At 33.7% G+C, this 9,297-nt stretch overlaps 1 protein-coding gene across 3 annotated transcripts in view; it reads right to left on the bottom strand.

Annotated features, from left to right (window-relative positions):
* The window catches only part of LOC106867819 (inositol-trisphosphate 3-kinase homolog), a 28,461-nt gene extending 23,450 nt beyond the window's left edge, over positions 1-5,011 (bottom strand). Inside the window, exon 1 of one of the 3 annotated variants that reach the window (XM_014912854.3) lies at positions 4,742-5,011. The gene's annotated coding sequence lies outside the window, so the exon portion shown is untranslated. Of the gene's footprint in view, positions 1-3,595; positions 3,703-4,259; positions 4,283-4,741 lie in introns of those variants that run through there. The other 2 variants (XM_014912878.3, XM_014912869.3) reach the window with 2 other exon arrangements.
* Positions 5,012-9,297: the final 4,286 nt, after the last annotated feature.

Below are 9,297 nucleotides of genomic sequence, written 5' to 3'. Positions count from 1 at the left end.
TATATATATATATATATATATATATATATATATATATATATATATATTTATATATATATATATATACAATATTTGTATATATATATATATATACAAATATATATATATATATACAAATATATATATATATATATAATATATATATATATATACAAATATATATATATACAAATATATATATATACAAATATATATATATATATACAAATATATATATATATATATATATATATATATATATATATATATATATATATAGGCGCAGGAGTGGCTGTGTGGTAAGTAGCTCATTTTAGAAGTACATTTCCCTAGTTCCTGTGATGACCAATGATGGTTCTGGGTTCAGTGCCACTACGTGGCACCTTGGGCAAGTGTCTTCTACTATAGCCTCAGGCCAACCAAAGCCTTGTGAGTGGATTTGGTAGACGGAAACTGGAAGAAGCCCGACATATATGTATATGTTTGTGTGTGTGTGTGTTTATAAATTTGTCTTGCAAGATTCCTGATGTGAAATTGTGTCTAAAAAAAAAGGAGGAAACACGTGGATAGAAGAGTCACTGAAGAGGTCACAGATGTGTGAGGAAAGATTTCCAGACAATGGATACAAGTTAAAATAAGAATAATAATAAACAAATGAAGAAATGAATATATATTGCGTGTTTATTTGGCAAAAAATTAAAATGACTATCCCAAAATATATCAGGTCATTAAGAATGAAATGTCTAATTTTGGACTGGAAGTTTATTTTACTTATCCCAACAAAAAGCAATGCAGTTAAAGTATGCACCAAAATTATCAACACAATTTTTGCCATTTTATCAGTAGTTCATTTGTGTCAGCAGCGGAGAATAATAAAGCAACAATTTTTTAATAAAGCAACAAATTTTTAAGACACAAAACTCAGCAGTTTTCTAAACAATTATTCTGGTAACATTGATTAAATAACACTTTGGAGTTGTGTTCAAACCATTCAATAATGAAATGAGCCTGGAGTTTATCATAAGACAACATTCAGGGGAGATTTATTCCACTAAAGAAAACTACAGGTACCTTTATAAATGACAGAAATGTTTCTTGGACAAGATGAGTAAACGAAATTACCAATTGAGAATATGTATGCTGAAGGTTACAGAAACAAGAGTAAGATGAAAGACAAAGAAAATGGTATTCAAAAGACAGCCATACCTTTTTTGTATGTGTCCTGTACACCTGTAGTCACTAATATCGCCAAAGAAAATGGTATTCAAAAGACAGCCATACCTTTTTTGTGTGTGTCCTGTACACCTGTAGTCACTAATATTGCCAAATGTTGTTTGGAAGTAACAAAATTCTTCAGTTTAGTTCAACTGAGCCAGAATTATTTCTCTGCATCAACTCAGCATTAGCAAATTCTAACTAGCTACATGCAAGATATTAAGCCAGTACAAGATATTAAGCCAGTATATGAAACAAAATCAATTGGTTCAATGCTTTGGGACCACTGTGATTTTTATCTTAGCAATAAAAATGATTCTTTAATAGAAATTGGTGAAGAGAGAAGTCTTGGAAATACTGATTTGGAACAACAGCTTCTTCTGATAGAATTTTTAAATTCTAGTTTGTTGTATCTCTTACAATAACTCTTGTAAGCTGGCCACTATAAAGAAAGCAATCTAATTCAGTTACTAAACAATTACAAGTGACTAAGTATAACCTTCTGCACAGCTGGTGTGCGATAAGGGCTTTCAACAAGTTTTGATAAATATTATTGAGATTGTATGGGAACAAGAGATAGTACAAGACATTGAGAAGAAATATGTTAAAATAGGAGAAACAAACAGCAGACTGAATGAGGCCCAAGATTTAAAACAGAAATTCAAACCAGTAATGCTGTCTGAAACCCTTTAGCAGTCAGATAACTCTACCATTTACAATGCTTATTTGCTTACATTGTTTCGAATTATTCCTGCATCATCTCATAACTAAGATTTCAATGATGTGATTATTTTTAGAATGAAAGTGTAGGACAGGAGTGAGAGGCTGGATATGGCCAGTTTGAATGTAAAACAGGTTGAGTATTTTGACCAAATATGGCCTGTTTAAGTGCTAAAGAATCAAACATATATATATATATATATATATATATATATATATATATATATATATATATATATATAATCAACAATACAGGTTTAATACCAGGATAAATATGGGTACAGACATAATCACATATACAGAGATATGGAGAACATCACTTTTACATGTCAATGGTATATGTTATTTGGTATAGCAAAATGAGACAATTCATAGCAAGAGAGTGTAAGACAGAGGGGGGGAGATGGGCAATGGTAGTAAATGAGAGAGAGAGAGAGAGAGAGAGAGAGAGACAATGGTAGTAAATGACCAAGGGAGTGAGAGGGAAAGAAAGAATTATAGTAAATGACAGAGAGAGAAAAAGGGAATGATAGTGAACGATAGAAATAGAGAAGTAATACAATGCAAAATTAAGAGAAACGGTATAACAAAAACTGAGACAGACAAACGGAAAGAAAGGAAGAAAGAAGGAAGGAAAGGACATAGGGATGAATGGATATGGAGATGGAGAGGAAGAGAAATAAATGACGAAATATGTGAGTCTGAGAATGATAAAAGGAAACTGACAGGAAGTGGGAAAAGTAACTGAAAGATGACATAACGAAATGAGGGGAAACGGTGCGAGAGTCGAAACAAGATCATTACGAATAACTACACACACACACACACACACAAATATGCACATTTATATACACATACATACACATATCTATAAATATATATACGCATATATACACACAAAAACATATATATATGCACATATATATACACATATATACATTTATATACATATATACACAAATATACATATACATATATACATATATATATACATATACACACATATATATACATATACACACATATATATACATATACACACATATATATACATATACACACACACACATATATACATATATACACATATACCCACACATATATACATATACACACACACATATATATATACACATTTGGTATATATATATATATATATCATCTTTTAGCTCTTATTTAAATTGATATGCATACACAATTGTACGATTAACAACCTTACATGTGAGAATTTTGCAACGTTGATAACAGATACAATATTTTTACCAAATTTTGGTATAGATCTATAAATAATGTCAAATAAATTGGTGGGCTTTTGCACAAACTTAATAGTAATGTAAATTCCGATATAATGGCAAATCTATAGAAAATTTCATTGAAAACAGAGCATGTAATTTGCTAAAAGTTATGAGGAAACAAAGTCAGTGGTGATGGAAGCCCACTTGTTTAGTATGCTTACTTTTTATATATAGAGAGAGAAGAAGAGGTTATAAATTTCGTTTTTTCATTCATGTGACAAAGAACAAAACGAAGTTTACAAAACACTATGGAGACAACATAACAAGTGTCGTCACTGGATCAGTTTTTAGACACAAAATAATACATTAAGTCATAAAGAAAATAACAGCAAACACATTTCTTATTATCCAAGAGAAGAAACAGAAAAGAGAAAAACATTACGAACCTCAATAATTAATGTAGATTGAATATAACATTTAATTTAATTTTTTTTTAAAATTATTATAAGGCTGTGTACGTGTTTGCCTCTGTTCTCTTTCTCACTTTCTCTCTTCTGATAATTACTACAATTAAGCACTTTGGGATTGCTGATGACCGGAGTTTGGACACTTAGTTACATAGATTGTATCCTAATAAATTATACGATTAATTTCATTTAAGTCTTTGCATTAATTTCAACCAAAACCGATTAAGATAGAAGCAACAAAGAATGTTTTTGATTATCTTAGTTTAGTTTTCGTGGTTGTGTAGACCGTGTATTTATATCTCTTTTGATTATTATTATTTTTTTTTTCTAATTTATGGTACAAATACGAAGAAAATATATGTTAGATATTATAACAAGAATCACACTCGAAAGACCACAAAAGATAAATAATGATCAATAAAAGACGTCTTTTTAAATTAACAAAAACATGAATAAATGTAGTTTGCTTCAGTTCATTTCAATTATTTTTCGTAAAGACAGAGAGAGAAAAAGAAAAGGAAGACTAAAATTAGAAAGCGTGACAAACCCATTAAAATCATACATATATGTGTATATATATATATATATATATATACATACTCATACACACATAAACACATACATGTCAAAAGTAAATAGACACCTTTCGTTATTCCGTTATATCTGTGCGGACACTATTCCTTGGTACGATGCCCAAACGGGTTAAAATCATTAAAATTTTGCGCAAGGCGTGTCTACTAAATACTAGATTACGTATTTAAACGCATCAAACGACATCCTTTGGTTTCTAGAAATAAATCTTTCGAAAACGATGTCTATTTAATTCCGAGATGTCTGCGCGCTCGCCTGTACATATACACACATTATATATATAGGTGATATATATATATATATATACATCTGTATTTGTGTGTGTGTGTGTGTGTATATATATATATATATATATATATATATATATATATATATATATATATATATATATATATATATATATATGAGCCTACAATGTTCAATTATACAGAGAAGAAAGAGGCGACTGTCTTCTTTGCATGTCTGATTATATTTCTATATTTCTCTCTTTCGCTGTCTTTCAGTCCCCGATTTTTTTTTTATTCTCATACGCACCTGCTTCTTTCTTTATCTTCCGGATAAACGTCAGTAAATTAAGGTCTCGTAGTACATTCAGACTGCAACGACGAAGGAATATATCACATCTCGTCTGAGGAAGAACACGAACCAGCAAAATGAGAGAGAGATAGACAGATACAAGAAGTGTCAGAGACACGAGACATCTGTTCCAATAAACGTTTACATCACACGCTGACCGGTTGCTTTCTCTCAGAGGTTAGAAGAACTGTGCCGTAAACCGATTACCTCAGTCGCTCGACTTATTATGAATTTAAAGGAGATAATCTACCACCATATAAACTCTCTTGCTTTCTTTTTTCATCACACTATTTATAATATTGATTACTATTAGTGTAGGTATATAACATAATATATGTGTGTGTGTGTGTGTGTATATATAATATAAATAAATATATATAAATATATATATACAGATGTACACATAATTTTACATACATATATAATTATATATACATACATATATTTATGTATATAAATTATATACTTATATAAATATACATATATATATACGTTTACGTATTTGGCAAAAGATGACCATCCCCAAGTATAATAACATATACATAATTATATATATATGTGTATGTATATATATATATATATATATATATATATATATATATATATATATATATATAAATCATCATCATCATCATTGCGTTTAGCGACTCTTTTCCATGCTGGCATGGGTTGCACGGTTTGACTGAGGTCTGGAAAGCCAGCGGCTGCACCAGACTCCAGTCTGATCTGGCAATGTTTCAACAGCTGAACGCCCTTCCTAACACCAACCACTCCGAGAGTGTAGTGGGTGCTTTTTATGTGCCACCGGCACAGGAGCCAGTCAGGTGGACCTGGCATCGACCACGTTTGGATGGTGCTTTTTACGCACCATCTAAACATTGTCGATGCCAGGTCCGACTGACTGTCCTTAATAATTTCTAATTAAGGTACAAGCCAAGCAGTTTATTTTTGGTGACGGTCATGGTGGAGAAGCGAACAGATGATTATGTCAAAACCCAGTGCTTTATTTTATTGACTCTAAAATGATGAAAGGTAAAAATGACTATGGAGGAATGCGATATCAGAATGTGAAGGGCCGGAATAAAGATTGCTTTTCTCGTTTTCACTCGTTGTGTATAAAATTAAAATATAAAAAAAAGTTGTGTGTGTGTGTATATATATATATATATATATATATATATATATATATGTGTGTGTGTGTGTGTGTGATCCAGCAGTGCTTTCAAAGCCACTCTCCTGATGACATGTGGGTACACAGCTGCTGGTATATCATTGAAAACTCTGCAGCTAACAGCTGTTACAATGCAAAGAAACAATTGTTGTGATTTGTGATTAAAGCTTGCTTATTCTATCTTTCTGTTTTATAAATTTATATCATCATCATCATCATCTTCATGAAGCAGCTGTTTTCCATGCTGGCATAGGTTAAACTATTCTATGCTTGCATAGATTAGACGGTTAGCTTGTATGTCTGCTTTGGCATGGATTCCATGGTCGGATGCCCTTCCTAACGCCAGAGTGTACTGGATGCGTTTTACGTGTCACCGATATGGTACCCCTTTTATGTGTCATCGGCACGAGTGCCTTTTATGTGTCACCAGCACTGGCCACGACTACGATTTCACTTGGCTTGACGTGTCTTCTCGAACAGAGCAAATCGCCAGAAATTTCGGTCAGTTGTCATCGCCTCCGTGAGACTCAGCTGCCGACGATCATGTTTTATTTGTCCACCTCGTCCCTCGTCTTCCTGGGTGAACGCCACATTTGTAGGTGAAACATTTCTTTTCATAACCGAGTGTTGTTAGTACTCAAAGGTTTCATGCAGGTAAATTTCGCAATTATTACACCGTAGTTTGAATAATATTGGCAACTCATCCATTTTTCTAATGCTAAATGCGAACGAGATATCAAACAAGGCACGAAGGCAAGTGGGTTAATTATGTGAGTAAAGGGAAGCAATCATTCAGGAATTGTTATATTGGTTACTTCCCTTGTGGAATTCAATTTTGGTAGCTGCTGACTACACACACAATTCATAGGAATCTTTTTATTAACTTCAATCTGTCCGAAGTTTCATTACCTTCCTACATTTATTCTAGTTGGCAAAATTTTTCCTTCTTTTTTTTCATCCATATCATACAGCATTATAACTTTTCCACGTCATAGCCGCATAACTTCATCTCTTTCTCCAGTTCTCAAGTACTACTAAGTTATTTTGAACTCAATTTTGCCTCCTTACTCCCATTGCATCTACAATAATGTCACTCACTCATCACCTTTTTTTTCCAGTTTTTGTGAAACATTCTGAGTTCACTGACCACATTTTGATTTTCTTTTTTGAAAAAAAAAAAAGCAAAACAAAGAAAATATAACCCTGACACAAAACAATTGTTGTCAACATAATTTTTAATCACCTCTGTTATTATTTATTCTCTCGTTAATCAGAACAATGTATTTATGTCATTATCACCATTAGCATAGTTTCTGACTGAGGTCATATTTACCGTATTTTAATGTGTATAAAGAACCCTTGTAAATAAGGAACCTCCTAATTTGGGGGCTTGAAATTTGGGAAAAAGGTTTCGTAAGGGATAATAATACTAGCCATGTATAAGAAACTCCCATATTTTTTTAACCTAATTTTTGACAAAAAAAGGTTCCTTCTACATGTTAAAATACAGTACATCTATTTTCAATGTATAGATGCTCTGTCTATTAAAGTATCTTTTGTAGACCATTAAATGAAAGTCAGCAAAACAGATAAGAGACGAATTTCCTCCAGTATTGGATACCATGAGAGCACATGGCCTGGTGTTCGTAATTGCAAGATTGTGGTTTCAATTTCCAGACTGGGTGGTATGTTCTTGAGCATAGCTCCTGTCCACTCAGCTGTGAATGAGCGAACCTACAACAGACTGGTGACCCATTTAGTCACTTATACACCAGGGAATCAGGTAACTAGCTGCCCCATGGGTTTTAGGGCTTGAGATAGTAATGTTTGGGGTTTGAGGACGATGAGGATAAAACAGATGAGAGATAAATTTCCTCTAATTTTGGGTCATGGAGGCACATGGCCCAGTGGTTAGTGGTGTTACACTCACAATTGCAAAATTGTGATTTCAATTCCCAAACTGGGTGGTACATTACATTCTTGAGCAAAACCCTTCATTTCACATTGCTCCTGTCCACTCAGCTATAAATGAACGAACTGGTGTCCTGTTCAGGGGAAATGTTGGGATCTCAGTCACTCATGCACCATGGAAACGGGTTAACTGGCCCCCCAAAGAGTCTTAAAGTGCTAGATTTTGGGGTTCTTTGTTTTTATCATCTACTCAGAGATGGAAAGGCAATGCATATAACCATTTAGCTTTCAGGGTCTCCAAGAGTTGTTGGAGGAAAGAGAGGAAGTTATTCAAAGACTGGAGACCTGGCCAAGGATATCAAGACTGCAGCAAACCTGAAACTAAGGAACAAAATGCCATTGAGAGCAAGGAAGTTTGAAGTGTGGAGTCATCAGCATGGGCTTTTAGTGAGATCCTTATGGCCATTCCAAATGCATAAAATGTCATTAACCAGAGCAGAGGGAATGAAAATGTGTGCTAACAAAACCCTACCAGAGTGGTTTGGACTGTAGCCTTTTTTTTTGGTTATGTGAGTCTTGATATGTTGGTGTGATGATAGACTGTGTGTTGTCCCATAATGTCGTTTAAATGACATTTACTTTTACAGAAGTATAATACGGTATTTATAATATTGCATAGTTGATTGCCAGTAATGTATAGGGGTGTGCTAGAAACAAATGCAGTTCACAATTACATCACTAACAGAAGAGATTAGTTTGACATGAAAAGCAGATTCTGCCAGCTCGTTGTCTTAAGCATTCCATATATTAATGATGGCAACAAATCACTTTGCATAATGTAAAGAAAGGTAAAGGAGGGGAGGTTGCAAACTGAACAAAACTCCACCCTACTAGTTTTCAGTCAAACCGTCTAACCCATGCCAGCATGGAAAATGGGTGCTAAATGATGACGACAATGATGATGATAATGATGATGATGAACTTAATATATCAAAATAAAAAAGCAATTACAGTTGTTTTATGAAGCCAGTCTGAATTCACAGTTGTTTTAGGACGTTACTGGGACACAGAGGTGAGGTGGGGGTTAACTACACAACTGGAAGACAAAAAGTTAAGTTGCATCTGTGTCTGTCTGTCTGTCCTGTAGACAATGGCAAATGCAAGGAGAGGAGGAGGGGGAGGAAGGGAAAGAAAAAGAATAACAAACCAAGAGGGAGGGAGAGAAGGAAGAAAGAGTAAAAAGAGGGAGAGGAGAACAACAACGAAAAGTGAGGGAGGAAGAGGAGGAGTGTGAAGTGTTGTGCTGGGGATTGGAGTGTGGAGTAGGAGGAAAAAGAGAAAGGAGGAGGGATGTTTGCGAGGAAGAGGGGATGTGAAAGAGGAAAGGGAATGTGAAGGAGAAAGGGGGGGGGGCGTGGATGAAGAAGAACAG

The sequence above is a fragment of the Octopus bimaculoides genome, chromosome 22 (genome assembly GCF_046866305.1).
Source record: "Octopus bimaculoides isolate indiv1 chromosome 22, ASM4686630v1, whole genome shotgun sequence".
Lineage (NCBI taxonomy): Eukaryota > Metazoa > Mollusca > Cephalopoda > Octopoda > Octopodidae > Octopus > Octopus bimaculoides.
Note: the sequence above shows the minus strand (reverse complement) of the source record. Positions and strands in the feature narration are given on the sequence as shown.